A 24307-nucleotide genomic window follows, 5' to 3' on the forward strand; every position below is an offset into this window, starting at 1 on the left:
AGTTCTACTGCTGTGTTGCACTCATGGTGTCATGATGCTTCTCTACTTCCTCTCGAATAAGCAACTCTCGAATGGGCAGCGTGTTGATTGTAAGTTGATACTGCACAAAATACATAATAAAAAAGGATTAAGGTTAGCAAAATTATCGAGTTTCAAAGATGTTTTAAATTATGTATATAATATACTCAATGATACTTACATTACGAGCCCGTCTTGGGATATATGATATGTACTCCTCTACAATTTTTCAATAATTTTGATCTTCTCGTTTGCATCTAGCTCGATGCTTTTGTAACATTCTCCTACCATAGAGTAGACCAAATTCTATGTTGGAATAATTATAAACTACTTAGTAAATATTGATAGTTATTTTATGTAAATAATGCTTACTATATGAGTACTATCAGTAAAAAATGTTACACCACATCATAAGTTACTTTTAAAGAAGCAAATGCCTTCCACTTTAAGATGCTGGAAATCTTTTTGTTTGTTTTCATGGCCCACTGTGATGGCAGTCCCTTGATCACTTTAAAAAGCCAAGCTGCAAGAAACAAATTTACAAAATCATAAAAAATAACTTCGTGAATTATTGATAAGTACCAAACTTACAAACTTAAATTTTTTTATGAGAAGGATTTCCACTTGATAATTTTTTTTTATCGATAGCTGAACCCACAAAGGTTATATTTCTCAATATTATGAGAATGATTGTTTAAGCAATCCTTCTTAAATTTCTCAGCTTTTTGGTTTAATGCATTGTCAATACTGTTGTATACTGTTTGCCATGATAAACGACCCCATGGACAACTTTGAAAAGGATCGATATCATCAACATAATTTATCAAGTGGAAATCAACTTGACTTTAATCTTTTCTCCCGTTTATCACTCCATTCACAAAGTAATATAACGCGATTTTCAGCGCATAACTATCATTTATAGCATGAAAGTTTGAAGTGGCAAATCTAGCATCCGATGGTTTGATATCCAAGTCTTTCTACCATTGAAGTACTTATTAAGTAACCTATAGTGCATTTTATATCTTTTAGTGGGATATCCATACCAACGTAAAGCCCCTAATTAGGCATCACTCTCCAATCGATAAATGTTTCAAATGCTTTCCAAATTTTTATCGATCTCTTCATATGCCACTTGCCTATGAATGCATAACACCACAAAAAGAATAACTATCCAAATCCATAAAGTGCCCCAAAAAATGACTCTAAGACAACAACAACTATTTGCATATTAACTTGCACCAGAAAGCTTCGACGAATATTTTAAATTTTGATGTCTTTTAATATGGCCTAGGAAATTATCATTAAAGCATAACTTCATCATGCCCAGCGTTTTCCTCAGTTTGGGTGGATTACACTTTGTCAATTTAATTTTAGCCATGTATCTATAGGAAAATTCAATTTCTATTCATTGTTAACATTTATAAAATCATTATAGTAATAATATACGGCAGCAACCCATTGCACAAAAACAATAATTTACGTAAGAGATACAATCTATACACAATATGTGTTTTTGTGCCAAAAAATGGTGAGAAGTACAACCTAATACACCAACAATTTTGCGGTGGGCACCCATTGTATACTCTCAAACAATCCCTACACACTCCCAAACAACCACCACTATTATTCTTAAACTACTACTACCATTATTCTCAAATTTCATTCTTAATTAATGAAATGTAAAGAAAATAGCTAGCCTAGGTTTTATTGAAGTTGAACAATTGATCTTGGTGGTTTTCTCTGCCAATGAATGTGGGTTAGCCGCCAATGATGGGTGAATTATGCTGCAGTGAGAGAGATTTAGGTGAGAAGAATGATTTTGGCAAGAGATTTGATAACAAGCCACCGAAAATAGGTGGACGTTGTGGTGAGAGAGATTTGGGTTAGAAAAATGATTTGAGTGAGAGATATGACAAGAGTACTTTGGTTTAAGAATTTGGGTTTGGCTAGTTATGATAGAAAAAATTAGAGGGGTCAAATTTAAAAAATTTTAAAGTTTAGTGGTTATTTTTCATAAATTTTCTAGAAAGTCAAACCAATTCATTTTAAATTCCAACTTATACCCAACTCAACTTAATCTATGTAAGTGTAAGTTGGTTAGGTTGGGCTTATTCCAAAGCCTATTATCATTAAAAGATTTACTTTTATAGATTTCTCACTTTAACTAAATGTTAATTAAACTATTGTAATAAGGATATAAAATTTATGAAAAAATGAAGAACACATGAGGATTTTTACATAATCTAGAGGGCAAATTCTTACATCTACGGAGGCACATTGATAGGTCCCAGTTAGAATTAGTAGAGATAACAAGTAAATAATATGTTCTTCTTAGGGTGAGAACTACCATAATTGTTAGCAGCGTTTGGATAAAAGTCTGATCCCCCTTTATTGAGATATTGGAGCTTATTTATAGTTTCATACATAACGAACTACTTTGCTTTGTAACCGAGAAAGAAGGCTTAAACAAAGCTAATGAGATAAAGTAGCTAATATCAAATAAACTACTTAGCTATAAATTCAAAGCAAATAACAATCTTAAAGGAAACATCTTTAAACAAGAATTCTCCACTAAATCAGTAACGGCTTGATGTGGTAAACCACCCGTTGCATCCTTGAAGAAGTCAGCTCCAATATTCTCACTTAAACGACACACTTCCACGTGATGCATGCTTCATGCATGATATGCATGGCTTCTTGCATGTGCCTATGCATATTCCTCATACTTGCTGTTAGGTTTAGGTGCTCACTTAGACCTGCGTAGCTCGTTATCATCACCCCCCTCGAAGAGAACCCTTGTCCCTAAGGGTTAGTGTAGGAAACCGTTGACTGATCACGGCTGTATCTTCCTAAGTAGCTTCCTCCAACGGAAGCTTCTTCCAAATAAAGATCAAACTTTGTTCGATGATGGTACCCCACGTTTAAGCCAACGAGTTTCCACAACTGAATCAGGTTCTCACTCTATCACACCTTCATCATCAATTGGAGGCAATTCGGTGATACTCTTAGGCAAGTCACCTACAACTTTTTTGAGCAAAGATACATGGAAGATGAGATGAATCCAAGCCTTTTCTGGTAGCTGAAGTTTGTAGGCGACAAGATTAATTTTTGAGAGGACTTGATACAGCCTAAAGAATTGCTGGCCAGCTTCTGGTGTGCATGCTTGAAGACCTAAGATTGCTTGTATGGATGCAGCTTTAAATACACCATATCACCTGCTTGGAATTCGACTTCTCTCCGGTTCTTGTCATTGGTTTGTTTCATTCTATTAGCTGCGCTGCCATATTTGTTTTTAATTGAATCAACAATTCATCATGAGTCTTCAATGCTTGGTCTACTTTATAAACATGTGAAGACCTAATTGGATACATGGGGACATGAGGAGGTGGCCGGTCATATATAGCTTGGAGTGAGTCATTCCAGTTGAAATATGAAAGGTGGTATTATACCAAAATTCTGACCATGGTAAATACGAATTCCACTTTCACAGCCATTGATGAACATAGCTCCTCAGATACTATTCTACGCACTGATTAACGACCTTCGTTTGTCCATCTGTTTGGGGGTGATATGGTGAATTGATTTTCAATTTGGTTCTTGACATTGTAAAGAATTCTTGCCAGAATTTACTAACAAATATGGGATCCCGATCACTTACAATTGTTTTAGGCATGCCATGCAACTTTACAACTCCTTCAAAAAAATTTTCGGCAACTGATTTTACTATAAACGGGTGAGATAAGGACATGAAGTGTGCATACCTACTGAGCCTGTCGACTACCGCCAATATCGTATCTCGGCCTTGTGAATTTGGGAGTCCTTTAATGAAATCTAAAGTGATGTCTTCCTATACTTGGCAAGGGATTGGCAGCGGCTGAAGAAGTCCCGCTGGTTGAAGTGTTTCAACTTTAGTCTTTTGGCACGTTTCACATTTGCGGACATACTCCTGAACTGAGTAAAACATTGAGGGCCAATAAAATTATTGCGCCAAGCATTTGTAAGTGTGAAGAACTCCCGAGTGTCCACCCATCTTGGTGTCGTGGGCCTCAAATAATAATAACTCTCGTAATTGCCATGGAATTACTACGCTGCCTTTAAAAAATATCAATCCATTAAGTGATGTGTAAGGGCTATCAGGTTGAGTTGCAGCTAGCTGTGTGATTTTTGTCATTTAATCATCTTCAAGTGCAGCCTTTTTAATCTCCCCCTCATAATGCTACCTGCGGCATAAATAGATGGTTAAGAGTTGGACTATCCGGTTGTCATAACAGGGCATCAGCAACATCATTTTCTTTGCCGGGATGAAACTGAATTTCGTAGTCGTAACCCATTAATTTAACCATCCATTGTTGCCGTTCTGGCATTGCTATTTTTTGCTCTAAGAGATACTTTAAACTACACTGATCTGTCTGAATCATGAACCGCTACCCCAATAAATAGGGTCTCCTCATTCGCACGGCCTTTACCATTGCCAACATTTCCTTCGCATATGTCGACTAGGCCTTTTTTGAGACACCCAAAGCTCAGCTCATGAAGGTTATGAGATTTCCTTTTTGCTGTAGTACTGTCCCAATGCCATCTCCTGACGCATCTGTTTCTATGATAAAAATATCATCAAAATTTAGCATGGAAAGACTGGTGTCTTGGTCATGGCTTGCTTGAGTTTTACAAAGGTTTCTTCTGCATCCTTGTTCCAGCCGAACTGCCCTTTCTTAAGGAGGTTGGTTAGGGGCCTTGCTAATAAGCCATAGCTGCGTACGAACTTGCGGTAATATCCGATTAAGCCCAAAAATCCCCTCAGCTCTGAAATATTATGTGGTTGTGGCCATGATACCATTGCTGGAATTTTCTTTTCAACCATCTTCACACCATGACAAGTGACGAAGTGCCCCAAATATTCTAGCTCCTGTTGGCCGAAATTGCATTTGCTGGCTTTGACAAAAAATTGATGTTGCTTGAGGATCTCCAATGTTTGTCTAACATGCTTAAGATGACAACTCCAAGTAGGGTTATAGATTAAAATATCGTCAAAGAAAACAAGTATAAATTTTCTAAGATGAGGTCTAAAAATTACGTTCATTATTGCCTGAAAAGTGGAGGGTGCATTGCATAATCCGAACGGCATCACCAAATATTCATAATGGCCGTTGTGTGTGTGGAAGGCCATTTTATGAATATCTTATGGATGTACCCGTACCTGGTGATACCCGACCTTGTTGTCAAGTTTGGTGAAGTAAGTAGCTCCGTGTAATTCGTCTAACATATCTTCGACCGTGGGAATTAGAAATTTGTCTTTCACCGTTACTTTATTGAGTAATCGGTACAAAACCTCCAACTGCCATTTTTTTTAACAAGCAATACCGGTGAAGAAAAAGGACTGGTGCTTGACCGAATAAGCCTAGAATTCAACATCTCATATACTTGTTTTTCCATCTCTGCCTTTTGAAAATAAGCATATCGGTATAGTCTTACATTGATTGGTTCTGCCCTTTCTTTAAGTGTAATGCGATTGTCAATTTCTTGCGTTGGTGGCAGTTGCTTGCGTTCTTGAAAGAATTCGGCATATTCCTCCAACAGTTTTTGCATACTGCTCGGCGCTACATTAAAGGAATCTTTCTTGTTTATCTGAAGGCATATTACGAAGACAGAATGCCCTTACTTCATCTCCTTCGTGATTTCTATCAAGGAAGTGGCTTGAATTGTTTGTGGTCCCATCCTTTGCAGTTGTTGTTTTTTATTGTTCCATTTGAAATCTATTGTTAAGGTTTTCCAATTGCAAACAACTGATCCCAAATTTTCAAGCCACTGAACGCCGAGTACCATATCTAGTCCTGTAATAGGCAGTGAGTAAAGGGTAAGTTCAAAAGGAACATCCTAGATTAAGACCTGTACCTTTTCATGTTTCCCTTAACATGTAACTTTTTCTCTGTTTGCCACTTTTACTAAGAACGCAGCTGTAGGTTGAATCAGTAGTTGGAGCATATTGGCTAATCAAGTATTGATAAAATTGTGTGTAGAGCCACTGTCAATCAACACCACAATTTCCTATGACCCAATTTTAGCCATCACTCGCATAGTTTGTGGAGCAGCCCCACCTGTTTAAGCATACAAGGTAATTTTAGGGTCAACATACGCCTCTTGCTCATTCCTACGCGGCGCTGCCTCTATACTTTCTCCGTAAGGGTTCTCATCAACGTCGACCTCACTTTCTAGAATCAACAGTTGAGCCTTGGAATACTTGTGCTCGACGGTAAACTTTTCGTTACAATTGAAACAAAGTCCTTGCGCCATTCATCTTTAAATCTCCTCCCAAGAAAGTTTTTTAAATGGTATTGCTGGTGAAGCGTGGTTGTTGAAGATTTGTGGTGGTGGTGAACGGCTGAAAATCAATGATCTCATCAACCTCTTTTGTCACTGTAATTGTTTATCTCTTATTCTCACCAAACTGATCGCTTTCTTAAGAGTTCTTGGCCTGAACAGCTAGATTTCCTCAGATATCTCGGGTATTAGTCCATCCATAAATGTGCCGACAAAAGCCTTTTGAGTCCACCCTTGAACCCGGTTGCCAAGCCTCTCAAATTCTTTCTGGTAATCTCGAAGAGTGCCGGTTTGGTTGACCCTTGATAGCGCCTCGTCGAAGTCCTCACAATCTATTCGCTCAAACCTTACCCATAGCTCCTCCATGAAGATTTTCTATGTCAAGACTGGTTCTTCCTCTTGATAAGATCTCCTAAGCCACTGCCACCATTGGTTAGCTTCTCCCTCTATGTGGAGTGAAGCCAAGACAACTTTTTGGTCTTCTGTTGACTCTTGATATTCAAAGAACTGATTGACATGATTGAACTACTCGATGGGGTCGTCACCGACATAGTGTGGAAACTTCATGTTTTCCACTTTTGGTTGAAACTGCTGTCATCTACCCTCATTGTCTTCTCGATTTGGTTGTGATGTTGCTATGTTGTTGTTGATGCGTGGTGCGTCTTTGGATGTGTTGAAGGACTGTGCAAGTTTGCTTAAGATTTCCTTAATGTGAGCCAACTTGTTGTTAATTCCCAATTCCATGTGCTGCATATTATCTTGCATCTCTCTGAGCTCCGTTTCCACTCGTTCAATGCATTCCTTGTTGGTTGTCATCCTTGCCTAGTTCTGATACCACTAATAGGTCCCAGTCAGAATTAGTAGAGATAACATATAAATAATATGTTCTTCTTAGGGTGAGAACTACCACAATTGCTAGCAGTGTTTGGATAAAAGTCTGATCCCCCTTCATTGAGATATTGGAGCTTATTTATAGTTTTATACATAACGAACTACTTTGCTTTGTAACCGTAAAAGAAGGCTTAAACAAAGCTAATTAGATAAAGTAGCTAATATCAAATAAACTACTTAACTATAAATTTGAAGCAAATAACAATCTTAAAGGAAACATCTTTAAACAAGAATTCTCCACTAAATCAGTAACGACTTGATGTGGTAAACCACCTGTTGCATCCTTGAAGAAGTCAGCTCTAATATTCTCACTTAAATAGCGCACTTCCACGCGATGCATACCTCATGCATGATTTGCATGGCCCATACATATTCCTCATACTTGCTGTTGGGTTTAGGTGCTCACTTGGACCTACGTAGCTCCTTATCACACACTTAAAATTGAATTATTCACTAAAAAATATATGTATATAACCTATTAGATACTTATGTAATTTTTAGACTAAGGACAAAATTAGGTTTCGATTCAAGTTTTTGAGTTTTGGTTTAGGTTATTACCCAATCGATTTGAAGAATTCAACCAAATTAAGTTTGAAGTATAAACCTAAATCTAATCCAACTAAATTGATTGGTTTAGTTCAGATTATAAATTCATTCTATTAGATATTTTACAATGTTTATAATAAGAGTGCATTTTTTAGGTTTCAGTTTAGGTTAGGGTTACTATTAATTCAATTTAGAGAAATTCAACCCAATTATATTTGAAATTTTAACCTAAACAAACCAAATTGAATTGAAGAAGAAGAAGAAGAAGAAGAAATGAGTAGAAAAAGAAAGGATTAAAGGAGAAGATAGAAAAGGAAGGAGGAGAAGAAAAAGAAGAAAAAAGAGAAGGAGCTACAAATGGAGGAGAAAGAGAAGAACAATGAGCAAGATGAGGAGGAAGAAGAAATGAAGGATTAGGAAGAAGAGGAAAAAAATGCGGAGAACCAAAAAAGAAGGGAAAGAAAAAGGAGAGGGAGAAGGAGAAAATGGAGAAAAAAGAGGAGAATAGGAAAAAAAAGAAAGAGGGAGAATAAAATAAAAGAAAGAAGAAAAAGAAGGAAAAAAAGAAGGAGAAAGAGAAAAAGGAGAAAAAGCAAAAATAAGAGAAAAAAGATGAGAATGAGGATAAAAAAGAGGAGAAGAAAATTGAAAGAGGTGAAGTAGAAGAAGAAGGAATGAAGAAAATGGGAAGAAGAAATAAGAAGGGAAAGTGTAGTAGAAAGAGAAAAAAGAAAGGAGAAGAAAGAGAATGAGAAGAAGAAGAAGATGAGAAGGAGAAGCCCAAAAAGAAGGAGAAAAAGAAACAAAAACAGAAGTTGAAGTAAGAGAAAAAGAAGAAGAAAGAAAAAGAGAAGGGAAAGGAGAAAGGAAAGGAAAAAGAGAATGAGGAAATATGAGAAGAAGAAGGAGGAGGAAGAAGAGGAGAATGAGAAGAAGGATAAAAAAGAAGAAAGAACGAAAGAAGAAGAAGAAAGAGGGGAAAGATGAGTAGAAAAAAAGGAGAAGCTGAAGAATGAGAATGAGGAGAATAAGAAGACAAAGAAGAAGAAAAAGAAGGATAAAAAGAGAAAAATGAAAAGGAGAATAAGTAAAAGGAAAGTGAATAAGTAAAAGAAGAAGAAAAAAGAGGATAAAAAAGAAAAAAAGTTTAAAAATTAACTTAATAACATCTAAGTACAGAGAGATAAGAAAAAGGCGACTTCAAGAAGAAGAAGAAGTTCTAAAAATTAACTAATTAAAATCTAGGTATAGGGAGATAAGAATAAGATGACTTCTAGAAGAAGAATAAGATCAAAAAAATTAACTAGTTAGCATATGTACATGGAGATTCACTACAATAAAACTGATAATAAATGATTGTGATTTTATAACAAAAATTATTTTATTATATAAGTATGATGGAGTTGTGATAGAATTTTGGTCTATCAAACAATTAATGATGCACATGTGATAGAATATTAGTCTATCAAGAGTTTATGACATGCATGTGATAGAAATTACCTTAGTCACAAGCATTGTAATATAAATTTTATATTGACCTTTTTTGACCAAATTTAAAAGTAATATTTTATTTTTTTTAAAATCCAAAATGCACTTCTCAAAAACAAAAATCCAAAATGCAGCATTTAGATTGAAAAAAGATTTTTGAAATAAAAAAGTAAATAAAACAAATGGTGCATTTAAACTAAATATAAATAAAGCAAAAAGTTTTCTAAGTCCTAAACTCAAAACTCAACACTCTACACTCACCACACTCATAATCACTTTCACTCTCACAAACATCACTCAACCCTAGCCACACTCATTGTCACACTTCAATTAATCAGCCATTATCACCACCCAAACTCTAATAGACCAATAGTTCCTTACCCTTAGTTCTCCAAACACAATCAACCACTACCACCACTGATCGAATGACAAAGCAACACTTAAATCATAGATCCATTGATCAAATTTGAACTGGCCACCACAACCTTGAATGGTGATGGTGCGAGCCGACGCGAATCATCCATCTCCTTGATGTTGTCACATGACCTTTAATTTTAGGTTTGTTCTTTTTCTTCAAGTAAATTTATTTAAGTCCCCAAGTGGTTGAGCGAAAGTTTGTATTTTAGAGATTTTTTGGGCAAATGATTGAATGACTGAGATGATGGGATTAGTTAAGAAGTTAGATTAGGAAATAGGGATAGAGAGTGTAAAGTTTTTTTTTTTTAAATTTGTGATGTAAAGGTTGAAGTTGATGGAGCTGGAGATGGACAGATAAAGTACAGATAAGTGTAAGATTGCTGATGAGGTTGGTCTTTGTCTGTATGTGTGATTTTTTTAGCTAGGAGGTAGGGGTTAAGGTAGTTGGCACCCATAAATGGCACAAAAATTGTACCAGAATACCATCTCTACCCATTCTAACTTTTCAAGATCTGCTTATATGAGAAACAAGATTGCTGGAATCCCTTTCTTGTTAACTTCCTAAAGGTTCTATATTTTTCTTTCTTGTTTGTTGCAATCTGTATCCTTTTTTACTTGTCTTCTTTCAAGGCATAAACCAAGGGAATACTTACAGTTTTTTATTGCATTTAGTTGTGTAAATTAGTAAGTTTACTAGTCAGTACAAGTAATATAATGTAGAGTAAAATATTATTCCACAGAGATTGTATATTCTATTAGTTAATAAAATAATTCTAACCCTAATTGTTTTTTCAACAATCGAATAAGAGAATTTAAATTAAAAATTAAAGTAAAATAAAGCAACTAAAAATTAAATAAGAATGCAAGCGATTATGAAATTACCAAGAGATTAAGACATTAGAACATTTGATTTCACCATAACCAATTAAAGTTAATCATCCATCTATGCTATTAAAGATTATTACGCATATTGACAGTTGAATAAACCTAATTCTTTTGATACTCTTTCTTAAGCAATATCAAATATATTCCCATATACTAATCCATTATATCTCTATGCGCATTACAATATATAAAAACTCATTAAGCTTTACAGTATTCTTAAATTAACTGCATGGATTAGGTTAGTACATCTCTATCTCCTATATAATTTATGGCATCCATTTTATAGAGCAAAAATACACAAATATCCTCTCAATTTCATTATGTACCCTCAAATCATTCATATATTAGCTAGGTATTTAAAAGCACTAAGCATAATAATAAGCACTTAATTTTGGAATAATAAACTAAAAAAATTAAGATTTATGGAATTAAATCTTTATAGTTAGGCTATATTGTAGCCCTAATAAAATAAATTAGTTCATGGAAATATAAAGAGAATCCATAAATATTGTAGAGAACATTCCACCAAGACGATTGGAAAATAGAAAAAAAAAACTTAATTTGAGCGTCTTCTTCCTCTAAATTGCTCTTGTTACTCTCAGGTTTTTCTTCTAATTAGTCGGCTGTAACTCTTTTTCTAATTCTCTCTTCTTCTGTGGCTTCTATTATTTTTCTTCTTATGCGGTTTTCATTGCTTCCGTTCGTGCCCCTTATAATGCTTTAATTAGTGGCCTTTATATAGTAATAGTGCTAGCCGCCTCTTTAATTCCTAAGCCAACAAGAATTTTGAAGCCTATCATGTTCATGTGCTAGCCAATTAATTTACCAAAGTGCTCTCCGCATGAATGACTTAAAGTTGGAAGTCATTACCCTTTTCGTCTTTTCCTTTATTCTTCACATTCATAAATCATAAGTGTTTGCCTTGTTGTAAAAAAAAAAAAACAATTTCCAATACTAATTCTTCTAATCTTCACATGGTTGCCACACTTAGTACCTATTTAATATGACTTATTTAATGATTATAAGTATTTATTAATCCTGTAAGTTCTTATCAAAAATTTTGTTATTGTTTCTTTTAATAGAGTTTTTAAAGATTAAATGAGCTATTTTACCTCTACTAGTAAAATTTTAAATTTTAGACTTTTGAGAGTCAAAATTGAAAAGTTTTTTTTGAATATTAAAATATCTCAAATATTCTCTATTTATTTAATAATCTTATATTATTTTTTTATAACATAATTTTAAAAAAAACTTGCCTATTAAAATAATTTTATAATTTTTAATGAAAGTTCTCATTGACAACTAAACAATTAAATGTTTTTAAGTAAAATCTCAACTTGTAAAAGTTTTATTGACAAAAACTCTACTCAATTATCCTCAACTTGAGAAGCTAGACCAAACGGACTAAACGGAGCCTTACACCTTAGCTTCTTCGATTTTCTTCCATTTTAACTCCCATTACTTTCCTTAAACTTCCAATTAATTTCTTCTTTAACCTATTCTTACTTGGATATTCCAAAATATGAGCCTACAATAAAAAAATAACAAAAATTAAGATAAAAATTTAAGTAAAAAATATAAATAAGCATATGTTAATTAAGGGAAGCAATAAAATAATATATAAAATAAAGGCAAATCACATTTTAATGTGCTAAGCAACCAAAAGTAAGTTTCAAATTAACTTCTAATTTGTAGTTGGTCACTTTAGAAGTTGAATAATATATGAAAACTGTCAACTATTATGCGTTTGCCAGATTTTTTTGCGTCTATGCAGTTTCATGATGTTTCTTGATATGACTTAACAGCTGCATTCTACGTATATTTCTTAAGTTTTTCTGCATCTTTATCTTGGCACAGGGACATGGTTTTTCAAATGATCTCTTCCAAATGCTTGCAGATATTAAACATCGATTCATCAAATTTCTAGATATATAGAATTTATTTGTGTTGGCAATTTTCTACTTTGGTGAGGTTTTCTATGAGGATTCCCTTGCTATGTTCTCATGCTGCTGAGATGCTGGGTTCATATTTGAATTTTCTACCTTTGGCTATATATCTGTTTAAATGGTGAACAGAAAGACCTCTATTAAATTTATAAATTTAATAGAATCTTCGCATTTGTTGATAAACTAATAAATTATTTATTCATCAAATTGTTTGTATTTTATAAATCATTCTGAATTTTAGTTTTCACTGAATTTGTTATTTTTGAATAGTCATTTTACCCTTATCATGCTTATGTTCTAAAAGCTTGTCCTTTAGAGTGATTTTTATTTTTCCCTCTTTCCTATGGCTTCAACTACCTTCCTCTCTATCCCTGATTATGCCTTTGATGCGCCTGATTTACACACTTGCCGTAACAGTGATGTCCATGCAAATAGTTTTTGTTTGTAATAAGTGATCCGTTATTTTAATAGATTAATAATCTATTTAGTATAAAAAAGTCAACTTTCTACTGTAATATAGTCAATATATTGTATATTTTTCTATAGCTGTACTAGCCTAATATGCACATCTGCTAGTGTTGGCAAAAGTCTGGGTCCGGTCCGAGTTTGGGGCTGCCCGGGACCTACCCGCAAGATACATATAGCTGCTTGAACCCAGACCGTGCCCAAATTTTTCATATGCGGGCCGGGCCAAGTCCGACACTATCCGGGCATGGGTTTTTTATCCGGGTTTTCTCTGCCTACATAAATTGAGTTAAAAGGGAAAAAATCTTGTAATAAATTGTTACAACATCTTAATTATTTCAATCTACTTTGTAAATTTTAAGTAAATAACAAATAAAAGTTATTTCAATCTACTACCTAAATTCATTTAATTTTTAAACTAACTTCATTCAATCTCTATCAAAAATTTAAATTTAACACGACAATAATCACCAAATAAATCTAAATCCAACATATTACATAATACATATCATAACTCCAATATCAATAATCAACATAACATATAAAAATCCCAAAATATCAAACACAAATAATTCATAAAATAGTCTAAAATATAGTAATGTAAAATATGTAAATAATAACTTCATGTCAAGCAGCTCGACGATTGTGCCCCATCATCATCATCTGAAATTACCTCCTCCCTAGCAAAAATCTCATTTTCCGGAACTCCACCTAATAACAAAAATAACATATTCAGAATTAAAAGCATTTTGAGAAAAAAAATAATACTATAACATAATTCAAATAACTTTATACCTTGAGAAGAAGCCCAAATCCAATTTTGAGCACATATCAATGATTCCAAAGTATTAGGATGAAGTTTACTACGATGCAAACTCAAAATTCTGCCCCCGGTATTAAAAACAGACTCAGATGCAATAATGGATATAGGAATGACTAAGATATCCTTAGTCAACTCATCCAAAATAGGATATTGGCCTGTGTGCATCTTCCAAAAAGTTAAAATATCAAAGTTCGGAGTAGTATCCAACAATTCATCATTTAAATACCTATCCAACTTCAACTTAGTCACATTAACATGCTTATTTCGACTTTGAAATGTTTCAAACTCATCTACATCCCAATACTTATTCGGATTCGAAGAAGATTCCAAATGAATATTTTCCAATCCAACATCTTGCCCATCACTCAAAACCATAGCATTCATTTCCTATTCTTTCACTAAATCATGACAAAACTCACGTGCATGCTCAGTATGCTCATCCGTTGTATCACCATAGATATTTGGGAAATAAAAATCAATCAACAACATCTTATATCTCGGGTAAAGTAATACATCCACAACTAATATTGGATGAATTTCATTCCAATATTTTTTAAATTTATTAGCCATAATTCTAATAGCAGGATTATTGGAGGTGCGCCACCAATTAATTGACATTTTCATTTTACATATCGATGGAAAGAACAAATTAGTAGTGGGGTATTTTGTACCCGAAAACATCTCCGTTAACATTTAAAATGATCTCAAATGCTGCACCATTGTGGCAGCTAAATCCCACTCACTACCACTAGCCAAGCTCTTATGTTGGGCTCACGCCGTTGTCACTAAGAAAAAAAAACTTCTATATATCAATGCTACATCAAGCATGGCATAAGTTGAATTCCAACGAGTTGGACAATCTAACTTCAATTTTTTTTTTTACAATTAAATTTCAATTGCCTAATAGCTAGCTTAAAATTTTCAAATATTTTTAGTGTTTGTGTCCAGTAACTCACACTCTCCCTAATTTTTCCAACCCTGTTTTCTATAACTTTAAACCCATCCCGCACAACCAAGTTCAATATATGAGCAGTACATCTCATATGAAAAAACTTACCATTGGAAATTAAGGTACCAGGATCAAACCTTAACAACAATTTCTCCACCATCGCGTCATTAGTTGTACAATTATCCATTGTCATTGAAGATAACTTTCTATCCATGTTCCAATCCAGCAGTCATTGCACTAACTCATTAGAAAGGGCCTCAACATAATGGGGGCTCGAAACATAAATAAACCTATTAAATATTCAAGTGATAGTATTAAACAAGCAAACTTAAAATGTTATAACAATTTAAACTTGAAAAGAAGTCAAATATAAATAATTAAAAAATTGCAAGAGAAATCAAGCAAATAAAAAGTTATAGACAAATTACCTTAAGATTCGACTATGCAAGTTCTAGGAGTTGTCAATGAAATGTGCTGTGACAACCATGTATCCCTTTTTCTAGTTCTTTGTTGTCCATAAATACGTAGTAACAACCACTCTACCATATTTTTTCCCCAACAAATGCAAAGTCTTAACCTTCTCAATATGATACAGTTTCAAAACCTCATTTTTTAATGTATTTCTGCTCATTGGCTTAACCACAGGGTTGGCATGTGCCATCATTTCTCTAAAGCCTTTATATTTCACAAATCAAGTGGAAGCTCATGCATTACCACCATTCTTGCAATCAAGCTCCGCAAAACATTTGGATCGAAACGGTCGTAGCCAATGTCACAAGTCCTATCTTCTCTTTTGAGCACTTTGAGACTTCCTTGAAGTGCTTCCTCTATTTTCGGTTGATTCTTCAAAAAATAAGATTTCACGTGTCTGTTCAAGCTCGTGGTCCTTGATGTGTATTTGACTTTTAAAATTGCATTATAGTGCATGCACTTTGCCTTTTGTTCTCCATTAATAGTTACTTTTGTAAAGTGATCCCAAGCTTTAGAGACTTTCTTTCCCTTCTTATCATTAACAATTGACAATGAAATTTTCTCAACCTCATTATCATTGCTATCTTCAACATTAGGGGATAAATTTGGACCATTTGTTGAATTGTTTTCTACATTGTCTGACTATGACATCGCACTGCTTTTTATTATAGAAAAATAATAAATAATTATAAATAATCATACAAACTACATAGTTATAATATTATGTAACAAAATTAACTTAAAAGCAACCTAAATGCTAAAATTAGCTCCTATTAATAAAAAATTATCATACAAATTACATAATTATGAATTTTATGCAACAAATTAACTTAGAGCAACCTAAATTCAGCTCCTATTAAAAGAAGATAATCATAAAAATTACATAATTACAAATATTATGTAATAAATTAACTTAAAAGCAACCTAAGCACTAAATCCAACTCCAATTAATAAACAAATACCATTATATCATACAAATTACATAATTATAAATATTAAGTAATTAAGTTAAAGCAACCTAAAATCTAAATTCAACTCCCATTAATTAAAAATAATCATACAACCATAGCATCCTAGAAAAACATTAAGCATATATATAACACCTAATAATAATGACGTCAATTAATACTCAATTTCATCCTTTTTTTAAAATAGCAAAAAAAAAGAAGATAATACCTCGTGGTTATGATGGCGGAGTTGCCGTTGATAAGGTGTAAAAATAATGGAGTGAGACCAGCTATGATGGCTGACGCCGTCACGCAGTGGCTGCCGGTGAGAAGATGACCAAACGGTGGAGAGACGATGGTTGTGACGGCTGTGCTTAGTGAGAAATGAGAAGAGCGGACTGAGGGAGGTAAGAGGTTCGTAGAGGGCTAAAGGCATGGTCAACACTGCATCGATGAGTGGTGGCTGCTGCTGGAGAGACAGAGGGAGGTATCGATTGCCGAGGTTCGGGGGGTTGCCCGTTGGTTGTAGCGAATTGTTTCAGTGTGTGTGTGTTGTGTTTACTCACGAGTGACGATTTACGGTTGGGGCAATTGGGAAAAATGTTTTTTTTCTTTTATATATATATATATATATATATATATATATATATATATATTTTTTTTTTACGTAATAAAAAATCGGGTATGGTCTGGGTTTTGGGTTCTTAGTGTTGTGACCGGACCTGTGCCTGGAAACAGCCGGGCATTGAAAATCAATGCCCGGATCCACTTTTTCCACACATCCTTGAACCGCATACGCCGGGTCCGGGGAGTGTCCGGTTCGAGTGGGCATTTTTGCCACCTCTAACATTTGCTATATTTGGCTCAAGTATTGGGAAATTTTAGTAAATATTAGGATTTCTAAAATTTTTAGCATATTTTATTAGATTGGTTCTATGCAGTCTTGCCCCTCTAGATATTCCTCCCTGTATGCATAAGCAATATATATACGTACATGGGTATGAATGTAAAATTTTTAATTTTTTCCTTGTTTGAACCTTCAGGATCTCCAACCTTAGCGATGCAGTTTCCAATTTTATTGCGTTAGGTGGTTGTTTTGTGGAAGATGAATGGTTAAGAAACAGATTTCGCTGAAAAGCAAGTAGTGGACCCGAGGAAAATAGACTGGAAGCTTTGGTGATATGGTTGATTTATTTACTTTCCTTGTGTTTTTCTTTTATTACAGGAATTAGCCATACTGATCAAGTCAATACTTCCATTGTCTTACCTTTTGTGCAAGTATTTGTGCAAATCTGCAGCCCATTTTTTACATGATCATTGGTCAAAGAACCATCTTTTCATTTGAAAACAAGAAAACAAGAGAAACTATCCTCTTTAATCTAATTTCCAAGAAAAAAAAATGGTTTGAGTTTTTTCTAATCCTTTTTGTCATCCCTATACACCAGAATATTTAACAAATCAATTCTCAATTTTAATGTAATATAGGAACTTGATTATTAAAGTCTCATTTTTATGTGGTATAATTATTTCATTCTTGTTTAGAAAAACATAGTTTCATATCTTGCTGTTAAAGGTGATACTTATTGTTAGGTCAGAGGTACAAATTCATAACAAAGCTTTTTTTTTTAAAAAAAAATTTATTTATTTATTTTTGTTGGAAGCCCTTGATGGTATTGAGTTTGCAAGAGGTGATCCAAACTCTACATGGGGTTCTACACTAACTGCAACGGGACATCCTGATCCTTTTGACTTTAGATATGTTGCTATTGGGAATGAAGATTGTGGGAGAAAGAATTACAGAGGTTTGCATACTGTTCTAATTCATTTATATTTTTTTGATCAAATAATCAATTATTATTTAACAATAATGAAGAAATATTTGCATCTTGAATATGTGAATGATAATTAAATGGCTGGAAAAATGATGATTAAATTTGTTTGTAATAAGTGATATAATTTGTGCAGGTAAAACAGATTACCTTAAGTAATGCTCTGTATCTATCACTTTAAGTCTTTAAGCCTAAAATAGAATATATTTATAATTGTCTTTTTGGTTTATAATTGTGTATAGACCCCTCAACAACCAGGAAATATGGAATATGACTATTATGTCTTGAGGTACATGAAGGACATTATAGCATACCTTAGTTTGCTAATGAATGATGTGAGTCAATGATTAATAACATCATAGGATTGGTTTATATTATATATATTGCATTGTTGTGGAAGTTTGACAATGTTGATTTTATGACTATCAATTTTATAGAAAGACTGTATACACTTAGGTTGAGATAGACGAAGTGCGTTTGGACTGGGCTAACATTGTTCTGAAATCATTAGCATAGCAAAAAATAGTTAGTATAAATTTGAAACTATACACAAACCTTTTTATTATTTCTTATATCTTACAATTGGTAAATTTTAAGTTGCATATGAAACTTGAAGGTTTACTTTAATAGATAAATCTTTATAATGATAGTATTGGGTATATTTGTTGCTGTTGCACATGCAGATTGAGTTTGAACTTATGATGATTTTGTTGCATCTAAAACTTAAGATTTTTATTTTAATAGTTAATTCTTTATAATGATAGTGTTGGGAATATTCAATTGGTGTTACACTTTCAGGTTGGAAGAAAGACTTGGGAGTTTTACTCGGTGTTTGCTAAGAATGGGAATTTATCTACTCGAATTTTACTGAGAATATGGGTGGAGCTTTATCACAACAAGATTTGAAATCCAAAATATTTACTCTTGGTTGTTGGAATTTGCCTTGTGAATTTCGAATTACTTTGGTTAGATATAATTGCTGGATACTAGTTAGATTTAGAGTTTGTTGTAGTTTATTAATGATATGATTTATATAACAGTAATAAAAAACTTGATCTACCTATAGAATTTGTTTTATATATTGTTATGTGGATTTTATTAAAACAAAGTGTTTTTGGACTAAATAAAATGTATAACTTAATTTTTGGTTCATATTGAATTTGTAATTGAATTTTAAATACAGGAATGCAGAAATTAAAATTAAAAAAATTATAATTCCTTTCAATTCACAAACAAAATACTTTTGTGATATAAAATATCAATTATAAATTCCATCACAAATAAAATAATTTATCCCCTAAAATTAACTGGATATTAAGTCAAATCAATTTCTTTGCCAAAATTTTAAATTAAAAAAATTCTTCTACTAAAAAATTAATTAAAACATTCATTTTGCATAGAATTTTCATTGTGTATAGAATTTTAGTATGATAGACATATAACTTATGAACACTATCATAAATTGATGACATACTTTTTCTATGTAAAAAAAGAGTGACTGGTACTTAGATGATGTATATACTTTGTCATCCATTCCCTTTTATAATAAATTTTTCCCATCATCTATATGTCAGTTTTCTTGCGGTGATCAAAAGAAGACGACTTCAAACTTTTGAACGTATAGAACTTCTCGTTTTATAGATGACACACATGACAAGGATCAAAATGTTTTTATCCGATCAGAACATTCATCGTCAATATTCAAATATTAACTGAACTCATTTAAACTTGCTTTTATTAGGAAGATGATCATCATCCAGTCATTGGAAAATCACGTCAATATGTATATCTTCTTCTCAATAAGCCTCACTTGGTCCCTACATCTAATGAACGGCCAATTCTTTTATTTGTTGCGGTCACCACTAGCTAGACAAATAAACTCCTCGTCCATGTCATGTGTTGCAGATTCCACCAATACTTAGTTCTTGAACCATTACTGTAGTTATACCAAACTATGTTAAAAGATTCAGTTACATCAAAATACAAGAATTAATATATGTAAACTCTAAATAGGACTAAGGGTGCATTTGGAATTGAGGTTGGGCAGCTGTACCTTAAAAGTTATAATAGTAAAGTATTTGGTAAATGTTGAGTGTTAGAAAATGCATATTTTTAAAGAAGAAAATCGTCATTTTACATTTTAAGCCTTACTAACAACCCTTACTTTTATGTATTTAAGCTTCTTGTAATTTAATTATGTGTGTTTTATTTTAATTAAGTATTTTATGTATTTTAGGGACATCATGGTTATTTCACAATAAACGAGAGATCAGACGGCAAAACGGCATCACTTTTGAACTTAGGATGGTCGAAAACCTTAGGAGGAGCATAAAAGGAAAAATGACACTGTTTACATGTACGGTACTATTCACGTATACGGTACTGCCAACGTTACTGTTCACGACACTGTTCACATAGACGGATCGATGACGTGGCATTGACCGATGATGTGGCATTGACTGATGAGGTGTCATGATCCTGTTGGACTAAAATTCTCATGTACTGTTGATGGTGACGTGGCAGCATATCAGTGGATGAAAAATTTCGCGTACGGTACATGCATCATGCAAGATTATTTTCAACCAAACCGTGTCACTGTTCAACCCGGGTCAAACCGTGTTACTATTCATCTGTGTGGTCAAACCGCGTACTGTTGACTGATGACGTGGCGCAATCCTGAGCGTCCAAACTGTTTTTAATCCGATGGCCATGATTTACTCTATGTATCTATAAAAAAAGGGCCTCTCCCCCCTAATTTGACATCTCTGAATCCATTTTTGGGATCCATTTTCTGTAATTCCTTCTTTATTTTGTATTTTCTACGTGTTTTAAAAAATTCCCATTATGCCCCTAGTTGAATTATGAGTGGCTAATTTTCTTTCAAGCTTGGGTTGAAGGTGAAGTCTCAACATGTGTCATGGGCTTTATCTGGTAAATTTATTTTCTTTTCCCCTCTAGTTTTTGTGGATGTTTTGACTTCTCGTCGACAAATAATAATAATCTTGTCTAGATACCGTCTTGGTTACACCGGCTCTCTAGTACAAGGTTATTATTATTTGGCACGATAAGCCCTTAGTACCATATTTATTAGAGCGTGGTTCATGAGGTGTGGATTCCCCCCTCATGATTTAATTGGCATTAATAAGGATTATTTAGCCCATGATGCATGTTGATACGGATCCAGATACCCAAGTACGTCATCTCAATAGATTTCTCTTCAATTTATTCTCGCCATTTCAATTCCAATTTTAAGATAATCCAAATCATTTTCACCACAAATCCAACCACCTATTTACAAAATTAATTCTACACACAATTAAAATCCACCTCCTCGTGGGATCGACACTCGTCACCATTAGTCTATATTACAATAGATTCGTGCACTTGCGAGTTCAATAAAATTTGCACAACAAGTTTTTGGCACCGTTGCTGGGGAGGTAAGTAATTTTAATTCATAGAATTAATTTTTGTGAATAATTTATTTTATTTGTGTTCTTGTATTTTTTTTAATTATTAAGAAAAAAAGAAAAAAAAAGTGAATATACATATAAAGGTTAGTATTTCTTTTCTTTTTCTCTTCTTTAAAATTCTGTAATTTAATTTTTAATTTATTTTTTTCTTTGTAAGTTTTGTTTATTTTATTAATTTAATTTTTAGTTAATTTATTTCATGTATTTGGTTTTGTGTATTTTTATAGAGAGGTTGTAATAGCGCAATAAGGTTAGTATAATAATTTCTCATTTTTTCCTTTATTTTTATTCGTTTTGTTCCCATTTATTTTTGTTCTTTGCATGCACGGTCGTAGGTCATTATTACCTAATCTTGAACCTATAGACCTTGAACTTGAGAAAACACTTCGCTCACACAAACAAGTTAAAAATAAAATGGATTTGCAACCACAGGAGAGGCCATTTAAGGACTATTTTAGTCCCTTAGCTAATTTGAGCACATTATGCATAAGAAACCCAAATGTAGCTGTTAGGAGTTTTGAACTAAAACCTAGTGTGCTAAATTGTCTCCCCACATTCTATGGCTTAGAAAATGAGGACCTATATAATCATCTGAATGATTTTCATGCTATTTGTCAAACATTTAAATATGAGAATTTTTCAAATGATGATGTAAAACTTAGACTATTCCCATTTTCTTTAAATGATCGAGCTCGTTCATGGCTTAATACATTGCCTGCTAATAGCATTACATCATGGGAACAAATGGTAACAAAATTTCTGAATAAATATTTTCCAGTGCATAAAACCAATGCTATTCGCAGGGAAATTTCAGAGTTTACACAGAGAGAAGACGAACAATTTTTTGAAACATGGGAGTGATTCAATGGGCTACTCTTGAAGTGTCCACATCATGGGTACGAGAAATGACACCAATGCCAATACTTTTTGGAGGGATTATTGCTGAATGTGCAAGAATGGCTAATGGCAACAAGTGGAGGAGAGCTAATGTCAAAAAGTGCATCAGAGATTTGGGAATTCTTCCAGCGACAAGCGGATAATTCCCAACAACGGAGTCGATCACTCAGGAACACTAAAAGAATTAAAGGAGTGAATGAGGTTCATATTGGCGAGTCAAATCGGGAATCAAAGAAGTCAAGGAGATGGTTGAAGGTCTTGCTCGACCAATAGCATCGTTATCGACTGCTAAATCAACAGAACCACATGACCATGACTCATACTCAGATCAAGCCAATGCCATTGGTGTAATGAGAAAGCCATCAAATTACAACCCATACTCCAACACATATAACCCTGGATGGAGAGACCACCCAAATTTTTCATGGTCTCAAGGATTTTAACAGAATGGACCAGCAGCTCCAGCTCCAGCTCCAGCTCCACCAATGCAATAAATTCCTCAAAATCCTCAAGCCTCTCAGCCACCATTTAGCCCATACAATTAGAACCAAAACTACTCTCAACCAAGACCATGGGAGGATTCATTCCAGAATCTCAAGAATCTCACTCACTCCACGATTGAGCAACAGAACCGCACCATTGATGGACTACGAAATGAGTTGAGAGCAGGCTTCAACTCACAAGCCCAATCAGTTTCAAGCCTCGAGAAGATGGTGGGACAACTTGCTTCTTCAGTTCAGACCTTGGCAATGACTGTTGAGAAAGGCAAGTTTTCAAGTCAACCAGTGCCTAACCCTAAAGGAGTGCATGAAACAAGTACCAGTTCACCACAGCAGCATGGAGAGGTCAAAGCCGTCATGACCTTACGAAAAGGAAAAGAAGTCAACAACAAAGTGGAGATGCCAGTGACAAAAGAAAATCAAATTGTACCTGTGAATGTTGAGGACTCATCACCGGAGGAGAAAGAAGAAACCAACCCACGAGAATACGTTCCTAAAGCTCCATTCCCCCAGAGGTTAGCTAAAGGCAAGAAGAGAAAATTCACAGGTGAGATTCTTGAAATCTTTAAACAGGTAAGTGTTAACATCCCTTTGCTTGATGCTATTAAACAAGTTCCATCTTATGCCAAGTTTCTTAAAGACCTTTGCACTAAAAAGAGAAACATTCATGTTCAAAAGAATGCATTTTTAACAGAAAACGTTAGTTCTATACTCCAACACAAAATTCCTCTAAAATGCAAAGACCCAGGTTCCCCCACTATCTCATGTAGTATAGGGAACTATACAATTGAGAATGTTTTGTTGGATTTAGGAGCTAGAGTAAATCTGTTGCTTTACTCAGTATTTTTGAAACTTGGACTTGGAGAATTACACCTAGCTCCAGTGGTGTTACAACTTGCAAATCGGTCCACGAAAATATCTCGTGGTATTGTGGAGGATGTGCTTATCCAGGTAGACAAGTTTTATTTTCCTATTGATTTCATTGTAATTGACACTCAACCAATACAGGATTCAAGGAAGCACATCCCCATTATCCTAGGCCGACCTTTCTTGGCAACTGCGGAAGCTCACATTCAATACAGGACTAGAAACATGCAGTTGTCCTTCGGCAACATGACTATGGAGCTGAACATCTTCAATATTGCCAAACAACCTCACAATGCAGATGATGGAATTGTTGATGTGGATTTAATAGAAACAATAGTTGATGACACTTTTCTTTCAAACCTTAGTGATGATCCTTTACAAACATGTTTAACTCACTTTGGTTTGGATTTTGATATTGATAGATCGGTCGATGAGGTCAACGCCCTACTTGACTCAACACCATCCATGGACACTAATAAATGGAAGTCAAGAGTTGAACAACTAGCACCATCAGAGGAGAAACTCATCCCATCATCAGAATCACCACAAAAACTTAAGCTCAAACTATTGCCCAACACAT

At 33.9% G+C, this 24307-nt stretch overlaps 1 non-coding gene across 1 annotated transcript; it reads right to left on the minus strand.

Annotated features, from left to right (window-relative positions):
- Positions 1–22258: 22258 nt before the first annotated feature.
- Positions 22259–22362, minus strand: LOC127900513 (small nucleolar RNA R71). The gene has a single exon (XR_008052697.1). It is a non-coding gene; the product is annotated as a small nucleolar RNA R71 (small nucleolar RNA).
- Between the last annotated feature and the right edge of the window lie 1945 nt (positions 22363–24307).

This window comes from Citrus sinensis, chromosome 2 (genome assembly GCF_022201045.2).
Source record: "Citrus sinensis cultivar Valencia sweet orange chromosome 2, DVS_A1.0, whole genome shotgun sequence".
In the NCBI taxonomy this organism is placed as follows: Eukaryota; Viridiplantae; Streptophyta; class Magnoliopsida; order Sapindales; family Rutaceae; genus Citrus; species Citrus sinensis.